The sequence below is a fragment of the Tachypleus tridentatus genome, chromosome 1 (assembly GCF_004210375.1).
Source record: "Tachypleus tridentatus isolate NWPU-2018 chromosome 1, ASM421037v1, whole genome shotgun sequence".
Lineage (NCBI taxonomy): Eukaryota > Metazoa > Arthropoda > Merostomata > Xiphosura > Limulidae > Tachypleus > Tachypleus tridentatus.
The window spans coordinates 5,569,188-5,583,225 of NC_134825.1; the positions used below are offsets into that span (position 1 = coordinate 5,569,188).

The 14,038-nt window shown below is 33.0% G+C and overlaps 1 pseudogene across 1 annotated transcript in view; it reads left to right on the forward strand.

Annotated features, from left to right (window-relative positions):
- Nucleotides 1-10,696: 10,696 nt before the first annotated feature.
- LOC143235573 (uncharacterized) overlaps nt 10,697-14,038 on the forward strand; it is a 60,733-nt pseudogene continuing 57,391 nt past the window's right edge. Inside the window, exons 1-2 of the transcript XR_013019336.1 lie at nt 10,697-10,932; nt 13,597-13,643. The product of XR_013019336.1 is annotated as an uncharacterized LOC143235573 (transcript). The remainder of the gene's footprint in view (nt 10,933-13,596; nt 13,644-14,038) is intronic.

Sequence of the window (14,038 nt, forward strand, 5' to 3'; positions counted from 1 at the left end):
ACTAATGCCAGAATAAAACTTTTCCAATGAACATGCTTCAACATGCGATGGATGCTCGATTTTGAAATTCCTGTCTCAAGGACTGTTTGCCGAACAGATTTTATTTGAGACCAGTGGAGACTTTCCAACAGATCTGCTTCTAGTGTGGGACTGGTGGACGACTGCGGACTTCCAGAATGCCCTTTATGAATGTCTTGAACAGTTCCATTTGTTTCAAACTTATCTCTGATGCGAATAATGGTGAACCACGTTGGTGGATCTGTTTGAAACTACCTTCTAAACCCTCTTTACACTTCAGCTATGTTCTCACACTTCTAGTAACACTTTAAGATAAATTTCCTTTTATCAAAGCTTAGTCTTGCTTCCACCATTACTTCAAATCAGTTGCACTTGTAAAAAAAGAAAGTTTGAGTGAGTTATAATCATTCAAAGTGTGTATACATTTTGTTGGGATACTCTGTACATGTTGTAGTATAATTCATTTGTGGACGATCTGATAAGTCTCTTGTTAGCAAACATTTTTGCCACCGATGGTCACATCAAGACAGAACTGTTTTAAGCTTGTGTACACGTGACTGGTAAACTATAAGAGCTGACACTACTTTGATGGTCAATTATTCTACTTCTCTAAACTTTAATATTCAATTATTTTTACTTTCAGTTTAATAATTTATCTTCCATTTTGATCAACACGTTTACTTTCTTTTTTTCTGCACACTTTCTACTCTAATGACAAATGTGAATTCGAATAAACAATGTAGTTTATATCTTGAACATTAAAGACTTAGAATCTGTGTTGTTTCCCTTCCAGTACTCTGCCCCCTCCAACCTCTCTTGTAGCTCAGAAGTTTTTATTAGTTTCGAATTTCGCGCAAAGCTGCACGAGTGCTACTTGCAATAACAGTCCCCAATTTACTAGTGAAAAATGAGAAGAAAGGTAAAGCTACTCGTCACCATAAACCACCAACTCTTAAGGTACTGTTTCACTAAAGAATAACACAAAGAAACAAGCTATTTGTCAATGAACTATCGTTACAAACTTGTGATGTTAACGGAACCAAATACTGCCAATTTTCTATTGGTCACCTGCGGTTTGCTTCCCGCTAGTACCTTAGTAAAGCTATGGATTTAGAAAGCTAAAATCAGGGGTTCGATTCCACTCGGTAAGCCCATCAAATAGCCCGATGTGACTTTGGTAAAAGAAAACACACAAACACATACACCTGCGGTTTATAATATTTTTCTTTCAAGGCCTGTCTTAGAATCTCTAAATACTCGATGTGAATATGTCTTCGTGAGATAATACTAATACGTATCCTTCCTAAATGTGGACCCCCAGTGGCTCAGCGGTATGTCTGCGGAAATACAATACTAAAAACCGGGTTTTGATACCCGTGGTGGGCAGAGCAAAGATAGCCCATTGTGTAGCTTTGTGCTTAATTCAAAATAACAATAACAACAATCCTAAATGTGAGCTTATTTGATAAAATGGATGAATAAAAAAAACAACCATAGGATTTAAATCATTGGTTTACAATTCATGCAAAATAAAAATAAAACATAATATTTATATTATTAGATCCCCCATACGGAAGGTCTAGAATCACATAAATACTGACATTAGTTCAACATTAAGTAGTATTACAGAAACAAAATAAGAATAAAACATAATATTTATCTCATTAGGCCCCCATACGGAAGGTCTAGAATGACATAAATACTCACATTAGTTGAACATTAAGTAGTATTACAGTAACAAAATAAGAATAAAACACAATATTTATCTCATTAGACCCCCATACGAAAAGTCTATAATGACATAAATACTGACATTAGTTCAACATTAAGTAGTATTACAGTAACAAAATAAGAACAAAACATAATATTTATCTCATTAGATCGCCATACGGAAGGTCTAGAATGACATAAATACTGACATTAGTTCAACATTAAGTAGTATTACAGTAACAAAATAAGAATAAAACATAATATTTATCTCATTAGACCCCCATACAGAAGGTCTAGAACGACATAAATACAGACATTAGTTGAACATTAAGTAGTATTACAGTAACAAAATAAGAATAAAACATAATATTTATCTCATTAGACCCCCATACGGAAGGTCTATAATGACATAAATACTGACATTAGTTCAACATTAAGTAGTATTACAGTAACAAAATAAGAATAAAACATAATATTTATCTCATCAGACCCCCATACACAAGGTCTAAAATGACATAAATACTGACATTAGTTGAACATTAAGTAGTATTACAGTAACAAAATAAGAATAAAACATAATATTTATCTCATTAGACCCCATACGGAAGGTCTATAATGACATAAATACTGACATTAGTTCAACATTAAGTAGTATTACAGTAACAAAATAAGAATAAAACATAATATTTATCTCATTAGACCCCCATACGGAAGGTCTATAATGACATAAATACTGACATTAGTTCAACATTAAGTAGTATTACAGTAACAAAATAAGAATAAAACATAATATTTATCTCATTAGACCCCCATACAGAAGGTCTAGAACGACATAAATACAGACATTAGTTGAACATTAAGTAGTATTACAGTAACAAAATAAGAATAAAACATAATATTTATCTCATTAGACCCCCATACGGAAGGTCTATAATGACATAAATACTGACATTAGTTCAACATAAAGTAGTATTACAGTAACAAAATAAGAATAAAACATAATATTTATCTCATCAGACCCCCATACGGAAGGTCTATAATGACATAAATACTGACATTAGTTCAACATTAAGTAGTATTACAGTAACAAAATAAGAATAAAACATAATATTTATCTCATTAGACCCCATACAGAAGGTCTAGAACGACATAAATACAGACATTAGTTGAACATTAAGTAGTATTACAGTAACAAAATAAGAATAAAACATAATATTTATCTCATTAGACCCCATACGGAAGGTCTATAATGACATAAATACTGACATTAGTTCAACATTAAGTAGTATTACAGTAACAAAATAAGAATAAAACATAATATTTATCTCATCAGACCCCCATACACAAGGTCTAAAATGACATAAATACTGACATTAGTTGAACATTAAGTAGTATTACAGTGACAAAATAAGAATAAAACATAATATTTATCTCATTAGACCCCCATACAGAAGGTCTAGAATGACCTAAATATAGACATTAGTTCAACATTAAGTAGTATTACAGTAACAAAATGGCTGTCGATACTTATATCGATAAATCGCAGTACCAAAACGTAGGCCTTTACTCACTTCATGAACAGGTTACTATGCATGTAGTTCATGGTAACAAAAATCAGAATTAGGGTACTATGCAGATAGGTTGTTTTTTGGATAGATTGTTTAGACAGAGTATTCATTATGAAACGTTGTAGAATGGAGGGCCAGTGCCTGTTGTGGAGACACAAGTGTAGAGGCCGACGTTTCGAAAGTATTTCGTCTTCAGAAGACATTCTCTACGCTTGTGTCCCCACAACAGTCTGTTGCCATCCATTTTACAAAGTTTCGTTACCCAGATAACTCATGGTAATTAAAAGGGTAAGATTTCTGAAATTTTTACTAAATATATTTAAATATATTTACTAAATATATTTAAAATAAGTGTGTAGTTAAAGTGTTCGTTGTTGTGTAGGTGATAAAATAAGCTTATTATTTAGATTCGCTCACCGAACGTTGAAAGCTTAGAAAAAGAAACGTATGTAATTCACAAAATGTAGTATCCATACAAGTTTCTATAAGTACAGATATGCTTACATAAGTACAGTGTTAGTAATGAGAACAACACTAATATTAGTGTTAGTAAGGAAAACAATACTAAAATTAGCGTTAGTAATGAGAACAACACTGAACGTAGTGTTAGTAATTAGAACAACACTAATATTAGTGTTAGTAAGAAAAACAATACTGAAATTAGCGTTAGTAATGAGAACAACACTGAACTTAGTGTTAGTAATGAGAACAACACTGAACTTAGTGTTAGTAATGAGAACAACACTAATATTAGTGTTAGTAATGAGAACAACACTGAACTTAGTGTTAGTAATGAGAACAACACTGAATTTAGCGTTAGTAATGAGAACAACACTGAACTTAGTGTTAGTAATGAGAACAACACTAATATTAGTGTTAGTAAGGAAAACAATACTGAAATTAGCGTTAGTAAAGAGAACAACACTGATATTAGTGTTAGTAATGAGAACAACACTGAACGTAGTGTTAGTAATGAGAACAACACTGAACTTAGTGTTTGTAAGAAAAATAATACTGAACGTAGTGTTAGTAATGAGAACAACACTGAACGTAGTGTTGGTAAGAATAACAACACCGTAGTTAGGGCTAGCTACACACCTTCTTCATATGACTTTACTGAAATTAATGTTGGTAAGAATAACAACACTGTAGTTAGGGCTAGCTACACACCTTCTTCATATGACTTTACTGAAATTAATGTTGGTAAAAATAACAACACTGTAATTAGGGCTAGCTACACACCTTCTTCATATGACTTTACTGAAATTAATGTTGGTATGAATAACAACACTGTAGTTAGGGCTAGCTACACACCTTCTTCATATGATTTTACTGAAATTAATGTTGGTAAGAATAACAACACTGTAGTTAGGGCTAGCTACACACCTTCTTCATATGACTTTACTGAACTTAATGTTGGTAAGAATAACAACACTGTAGTTAGGGCTAGCTACACACCTTCTTCATATGACTTTACTGAACTTAATGTTGGTAAGAATAACAACACTGTAGTTAGGGCTAGCTACACACCTTCTTCATATGACTTTACTGAACTTAATGTTGGTAAGAATAACAACACTGTAGTTAGGGCTAGCTACACATCTTCTTCATATCACTTTACTGCTGTTCAGGTAAATTTGTTAAAACGTATGCCTGTAACGTTATTAGAATTAGAGAAATATGTGAGATAAAGTCAATTTGTTATTAATGCCAATATTGTGGTATTTAAGTAAAGTGAAGAAATACTAGTTCAGCCAAGAGAAACAGAATAGTCACGTGTGTTAGTATAATTTTGTATGAAGACCCGATGGCTGTAAAGATTATAAGTGTAAATAATAGTAACTTTTACAGTACAAGAGCGAAAATCAGACTTTAGTAAAGTGCATTTTGTTTGTATTTTGAATTTCGTCCAAAGCTACACGAGGGCTATGTACCATAAATTACCCTTAAGATCATTTACCCAAACCATTGTTTAATTTGACAAGTTAATCGTTCCTAAAACAAACTGTAATAGTACGACTCGAGATTCCAAATCACGAGTTCGGCTTTTTAGCCATAGGGACGTTATAACGGCACGATCATTCCCGCTTTTGTTGGTAAAACGAATAGTCCAAGAATTGTCGGTGGGTGATATGGACTAAGTGCCTTCCTTCTCAACTATCACTTTTAAATTCAGAATGGTTAGAGATGCTACCCCTCGGACAGTTTCGCACGAAACTCAAAAAAATAACAACAAATGAACAATTTATAAAATTATGACTTTGAAGTTACAAACAAGCAAGAATAGAATAGAAGACTCAATACAGAGACCAGGTAGAAAACATTCTAATTTAAATGTATTGAAAAAGATCGGAATAGAAGACTCGATACACAGATCAGGTAGAAAACATTCCAATTTAAATGTATTAAAGAAGATTACAATAGAATACTCGATACACAGATCAGGTAGAAAACATTCCAATTTAAATGTATTAAAGAAGATTACAATAGAATACTCGATACACAGATCAGGTAGAAAACATTCCAATTTAAATGTATTAAAGAAGATTACAATAGAATACTCGATACACAGATCAGGTAGAAAACATTCTAATTTAAATGTATTAAAAACATTAGAATAAAAGACTCAATACACAGACCAGGTAGAAAACATTTTAATTTAAATGTATTAAAAATATTACAATAGAATACTCGATACACAGAGCAGGTAGAAAACATTCCAATTTAAATGTATTAAAGAAGATTACAATAGAATAGTCGATACACAGAGCAGGTAGAAAACATTCTAATTTAAATGTATTAAAGAAGATTAAAATAGAATACTCGATACACAGATCAGGTAGAAAACATTCCAATTTAAATGTATTAAAGAAGATTACAATAGAATAGTCGATACACAGACCAGGTAGAAAACATTCTAATTTAAATGTATTAAAGAAGATTAAAATAGAATACTCGATACACAGACCAGGTAGAAAACATTCTAATTTAAATGTATTAAAAACATTAGAATAAAAGACTCAATACATTGACCAGGTAGAAAACATTTTAATTTAAATGTATTAAAAATATTACAATAGAATACTCGATACACAGAGCAGGTACAAAACATTCTAATTTAAATGTATTAAAAAAGATTAGAATAGAAGACTCGATACACATATCAGGTAGAAAACATTCTAATTTAAATGTATTTAAAAAAGATTGAAATAGAATACTCGATACACAGACCAGGTAGAAAACATTCTAATTTAAATGTATTAAAGAAGATTACAATAGAATACTCGATACACAGAGCAGGTAGAAAACATTCTAATTTAAATGTATTAAAAAAGATTAGAATGGAATACTCGATACACAGATCAGGTAGAAAACATTCTAATTTGAATGTATTAAAGAATAATAGAATAGAAGACTCGATACACAGTTGAGGTAGAAAACATTTGATTTTAAATACATTGAGAAGGTTTATAATAGAAAACTTAATACAGAGCTAACAATTTTAAAAAATGAGATATGTAAGGAAAATAATGATTATGAAGGAGGTTTACTTTTAACCTCTTTTATTGATGAACAAAAAAGTGTAATAGTAAATTCATAGAACAAGGAAAAGGATATGAAAGCTGATTATTTATTAGTTTAGTATGTATTATCATTTAAAAAGAAGTCATCTAGGAAGGAAAAAAGAAACAATGGGATATTTTTGGGATGACTATATTTAACATACAGAGGATAAAGTATAGATTTTTCGCTTGGCATGATGACGTAATTAGTGACACAGAGGTCATAACAACATATAGGCTCCAATGAAGACATATCACGAGGTAGTGTAACAGAGCCAAGTATGGCAGACGTATAAAGTTCATGATAATACCAAGTGACAGTACAGCCAACTCTAGCAGTACGAACTGGTGATTAGAATTTAATTTTGCTTGAATCAACATCCTTGGATAAAATACTGGCCAACGAAAATGGTAAGGAATGCCAGGTTTGATCCTCGTGTTGTTAGAAACACCATAAGAAAAATGTTAACGCAATAAACATAGAAATAAATAATATAATAGCAGAAAAAATAGTGCGAAACATTTCATGACATGTTAAACTATTTAAAATAATATGATAATAGTAATTAGAAAAATAAAGTTAAAATAATTATAAACTAATAATACTGGAAGAAAACAATACCCTGTCAGATTTATGATAATTACATTAGCCAGATGAAACGCAGGTATGACTCCATCGGAAACTGTTGTCGGTATATTATTCGTCAAAGAAGGAAGTTTTATTATTTAAGGCGATAAATGGAAGTTATAGAAAACTTATCACTTGAATAGTACTAGGACTTTATATTTTTGAGAACGCCCATAACTCTAACATCAGGGCAAATTTTAAGGATGAAGAAGAAACACTGAGCACGAAGTTACACAATGGGCTACGTGTGCTCTGCCCACCACGGATGTCGCAATCCGATTTCTGGCGGTGTAAATCTGCAGACATTCCGCTGTGCAACTGACGGTTTTCATTAGCAGAGTTTACATAATGCAAGTAATAAATCTAGCACAAAACGGGCATAGTAGAAAACTACAAGTAATTAACCAGAAAATATGGTAGAAAACTACAAGTAATTAACCACAAAATATAAAGAAGAAGTGGTGTTTGAAGAGAGTTAATTAATGAAAGTATTTTTAAATTATTGTTTGGTGCCACAACCATGGACAACTAAAGAAAATAACACTGCACAAGAGTTTTTTTGAAAAGTTTTGCTCCCTGAAAAGTTTTTGCTGATTGTGACAGGTGCCTGGTGAGTATGCACAAATGCAGTTTGGTTTTGCTTCATCACGTAGGAACTCTGAGAAATAGACAGTTAACTGTTTACCGGCAATAACATATTTAATTGCGTTTATGTTTCTAATATGCTATTAAGTTCAACATAATTAAAAGTGTTTTACTCTTGATTTTCGTTTATATTCAATGTCCGGTGCATCACGTTGCAGTGTCCAACAGTAGTCAGCAAGCATTGACGGATTCCAGTTGCCCTGATATCGTTTTTCCATTGTAGCAGTGTTCTGGTGAAACTGAAGATTTCGATGAAACGGTACGTGATGGGCAAATTTGGATGTGATTTTCGTGATCAGCAGCCAAAAATTTATAAGGAACACCCAACAGTGTTCAAGAAGCAAACACTTTGTTGTGCAGTGTAATTTGATGGCCAAGAATAATTGTGGTGTGTGTTAGAGTATTTTTCTTATTGCAAGGCCACATCGAGTTGTCTGTTGAGTCCACCGAGGGGAATCGAACCCGTGATTTTTGCGTTGTAAATCCGTAGACTTACCGCTGTACCAGCGGGTGACGATAATTGTGGAAGAAAGTTATACATTTATTAGGTAAAAAACAAAGTTGCCATAATGAATTATGTAAACTAAACGTATGAATTATGTAAACTAAACGTATGAATTACGAGATGAGGAAACTAAACTAGGATGAAATATATTATTGTGTATTGTTCGTTTTGAGCTGACAGGACGACTATATTAGGTGTGACGGAGGTTCGAACCTGCAATCATCATATTGCAACTCGACAAGTATTTTTAAGCCATAGGATGATAACTGAAAGTTTGTTTATTTGTTTTGAAATTTTGCACAAAGCTACATGGGAGATATCTGCGCTAGTCGTCCCTAATTTTGATGTGTAAGACTAGAGGGAAGGCAGCTAGTCATCATCACTGAACGCCAACTCGGGATACTCTTTTACAAACGAATAGTGGGATTGACAGTCATATTATAACTCTTTCACGACTGAAAGGGTGACCCTTAGATTACGAGTCGAACGCTTTAACCCACCTGGTCATGCCGGGTCATCATAACTGAAAAACACACGTTCACTGATCATTGTTTGTACTTTGCTTCTTTCTATAAAAATGTCGGTAGATCTGACATCAAACAGTCATATTTCTTAGCTTCGTTCTCTACTCTTCGTGGCTCGGCATGAGATGATTGTGCGGCTTTGTGCTTAACCACAAACAAACTACGTAGGTATTAGAAAATGTAAAAGTCTAGAAATATTTCTGCAAACATTGGATAATTCTCCAAACTAACAGTATTTGTTTGTTTCTTTGTTTTGGATTTCGTGCAAAGCTACACCAGGGCTGTCTGCGCTAGCCGTTTCTAATTTAATAGCGTAAGACTAGAGGGAAGGCAGCTAGTCATCACCAGCCACTTACAACTCATGGGCTACTCTTGAACCAATGAATAGTGGGAATGACCGTGTCACATTATGACGCCCCACGTTTGGTGTGATGGGGATTCAAACTCGCGACTTACGTGTCGAGTATCTTAACCACATGACCATGCCGGACCTACAAGGGACTCATGAGTGCAGGTGATATTCAAAGCCCACGAAGTAACATTTTACTTTGAAAAGACTATTTTTAATAGGTGAGATAGAACCACGTTAAGAATGTCGTGTATTGTCTTTAAAGTCGATTTCATAAATACTTTTAATCTAATATCTCATTTAGAGCATAGCTACATAATGTTATAACATCAAAACTTTTGTCATCTGGTAAGCAGCTTCCGGTAAAAAAGAGAAAGGTATTGAGTTAGTGTTTCTATAATAGAGTTAAGTCATTTTATAAATATGAGTTGTCAACATTGAAATACGGTAGTTTATAAGTTCTGGTTGTAAGCCACCAATTTAAACCTTTGCACTAACTCAAAATAATTTTAAAAAAAACAACCTAAGAATATATATTTGGTTAACAGAACATTTATTCCACTTTTGAAAAGATTAAAATTGTAAATCGTTCTTTGTTTAGTTTGTAGAGTCAAAAGCGGGCGTCTTTACTTTCTAATGGTTTGTAAATAAACGAAGCTTTATTGTTAATGGTGGAGAGACAATGGTTTTAAAAACGATATTTGTGAGTGTCCGAAAACGTTCCATTGTCTAGCGTGTCTGTACGAAGTCTCGACTTTGAGTATATTTATAGTAACAGACAGGGCGCTCGAGTATAAAGTACAATATATATATATATATATATGTGTGTGTGTGTTTAATTTGTTTTAAAACAGAAGGGTTTACTGACAAGATTTGTTTTTCCTTTCCATAATAAGTCGTATTAAGATGCGATGAAAATTGGTAGTCAAAAGTCTTATCGCTTAAAATTTTTTAGACGTATCTATTCTATTTGTCCTGCTTTGTCTGATTGAATATAGACAGGAGTGAGTGGCATTGTGCTCTCTTATTACACTCTGGCCAAATAAGGCTTTCGGAGGTGCCCAGGCTTGAAAACATTTTGTTGGAGTGTATGTAGAGCTACAAGAGGGATTATTACACATGGTAAGGCTCTCAACATTGATTTCGTAAGGCTTGACAAGTCCATTTATTCCAAGGGAAGTGATTCGGTTTTAGGAGGGTAGTTTAACTCAGAATCATAGAAGGAGCCGCTCTGTTCTCTAAATAGAAACTGAGGGTGTGAAGAGACGTACAACACATGTAACAGATCAGTAGACAGAGGTGGCCGATAGAGGTGGACTGCCTGAAGCTTGGAGGTTAGCCTGGGTCTTCTTTACCAGACCTGCTCATCTAGTCTGTCTCGGTGCATCTAATCCGACCGAATAGCTTCCACCTTAGTAGGAGGTTAGTTGGTTTTTGTTCTTTGTGGTCGATAAAAACCAAATCAATTTTAACTTCCTCCACTGATTAGTAAAACGTAACAGTTTCAGTAAATTTGAAGACCCAAAACAATCCCTAAAAAACAATACAACAACATCGACAATCCCTTAAAAACAATACAACAACATCGACAATCCCTTAAAAACAACACAACAACATCGACAATCCCTTAAAAACAACATCGACAATCCCTTAAAAACAGGACAACAACATCGACAATCCCTTAAAAACAACATCGACAATCCCTTAAAAACAGGACAACAACATCGACAATCCCTTAAAAACAACATCGACAATCCTTTAAAAACAGGACAACAACATCGACAATGATAAACAGCTTGCTTAAAGATATCAGTATTATTTACGAATATACTGTTTTGGCGTTATATAAGTGTATTGGTTGTTGTCATTAATAACAAAGCTACACAATGATGGACAGTCTGTACTTTGCTGACTACGGGTATCGAAACCCGCCCTTTAGCGTCTTAGGGCCTGGAGTCTTAATGTCGAGCTACTGGAGAACAATAACTAATAGTGATTGAAAGGCATGTTGACAAAGAGTGCTTGAATTGTTTGTACAATGTAGCTTAGGGATTTATTATATTATACATATACGTACACCAATTCACATACACATGCATACAGCACCCCTGGTGTTCAATACAGTTATTAATGCGCTTATATTAGTAATAACAACTAAACATTTGTATGATATTTTAGAATAATATAATTATGTAAATATATAAATAATTATATAATTCTTCAGGAAATGTTAGCATTCAGTTTTCTAAAAAACATCGTGAAGAAATAATTTTAAAATTAAATCAAGAACTTCAGTCGTGATGTGTTTATTTAAAACAACTTTAATTTTATCAATACTTAACTAAAAACTAAGTAAATAAGCTATTAATTAATTTATGCAGTCTTAACTTCATCATGTTTAGGTTTATTAGAGTGAAACTCTTACCAAAGACAAAGCTATACAAGTAATTAGATCGAAAATACTGTAAAAAACATGACCCCTGCATTTAGTTAACACTTAGATGTTCGACTTAAACAACTTGACGCTTACTTCTAGTTAAATTTGGATAGAACTATTAAATTAAAAGTGACTCTTGTAGATGGCCTTACTTAAAGAATGCCATTGATCGTCGCTTCTAACTCGCGTACTTTATTTTTAATGAGTCCATAAATAAATGTTGTTCCCTCTACAAGGCTAAGTTGTATTACAACTGGTTCTGAGCTCTTATACTGAAATATTGCTTAAAAGTAAAGTTCAACTCATCTTTGAAAACTCCTGTAGTCAGTTTGTGCTTGAAGAAAGGATTATCTGTTTGTTTGTTTTTGAATTTCACGCAAAGCCACTCGTGGACTATCTGCGGTAGCCGTCCCTAATTTAGCAGTGTAAGACTAGAGTGAAGGCAGCTAGTCATCATTACCCACCGCCAACTCTTGAGCTACTCTTTTACCCACGACTAGTGGGATTATAACGCCCCCAGAGCTGAAAGGGTAAACATGTTTGGTACGGCGGGGATTCGAACCCGCGACCCTCAGAGTACGAGTCGATCGCCTTAAGCCACAAACTACAAAGACCAAAGTGTACACATCCAAATAAGTTTTTAAGCCGTTGTAAGAAAAGTTAATGGTCAGTGTTTAAGCCAAGTGACCTCTAAAGGTATAAAGGTTATTCATCATGTGACTTTATGAAATTGTTGAACAAACTCGCTGCTATAGGAAGGTAACTTCCAACCTGTATTTAAATAGAACTTAATGCTCAGTTATTCTGTGCAAGTTATACCAAAATCATCTGTAATCCAGAGAACTAACTCCAGTTCCTGAAGTTCCTTAAAACTAAACGAACTTGTAAAATGTATCTATTTGTTGTTTACAGTAGAACTAGTAAACCTATTACTCGAAATTTTGTGTTTCACTTTTACTCAAAGAATTCAACTTACCGAGCATGCTCAGTGATACTTTGCTTAAACCTTTGGTTAGTGAATAACAATGTTTTGGTCACTGACAGCGTTTATTACTTGAGACTTAAATTTTACACTAAAGCTTTTAAGCCTTACTTATTAATAAGTGAAAAAAAAAACAACTAAAAGTTCTTATATATTTTATTTCTCTTCCCTGTCGACAACCATGAGAATTAAAACAATGAGATCAACGTGACCACACAGTTTGATGTTATGGAAATACAAACCGTTCAGTATTCTTTTACGAAGTGTAGTTTTATATTTTTTTTTCCACATGTGGATTTAAATAAGCAAATATTATTTTGAGCGGCTTCTACGTCACGGATATTCCTGTGATAAAGGATTAGGAACAAAAATATGTAAAACTGATATAACAATATAAACTAAAGTTTGAGCTCGAAGTTATGAATAATCGAGAGAATAATTTGATGAATGCTGTGAACTTGGTCATTTAACTCAAACCAAATGAAACTTGTAAAACACTTACTGTAATATTCATACAAATTTGATAAATGTATATATTAAGTCTAGAGTAGGTAGTGAAAATATTAAACTTGTAAGTTAATTTTATATAACCAACAAAGCATACATATATATATGTGTGTGTGTATATATATATATATATATATATTATTTTCTATTTCAAACACAGATTTTTGAAACGCGAGAAATGGCTGACGATGAAAGGGAAGAATACAGGTAAAATTAGAGTATTAGAGTACGACATTAGACACTATTATTGAATACAAATAAGATTAGAGTACGATATTGGACATTATGATTGAATACAGGTAAGATTAGAGTATTAGAGTACGATATTAGACACTATGATCGAATACAGGTAAGATTAGAGTATATTAGAGTACGATATTAGGCACTATGATTGAATACAGGTAAGATTAGAGTATTAGAGTACGATATTAGACACTATGATTGAATACAGGTAAGATTACAGTATTAGAGTACGATATTAGGCACTATGATTGAAAACAGGTAAGATTAGAGCATTAGAGTAGGATATTAGGCACTATGATTGAATACAGGTGAGATTAGAGTATTAGGGTACGATATTAGACACTGTGATTGAACACAAG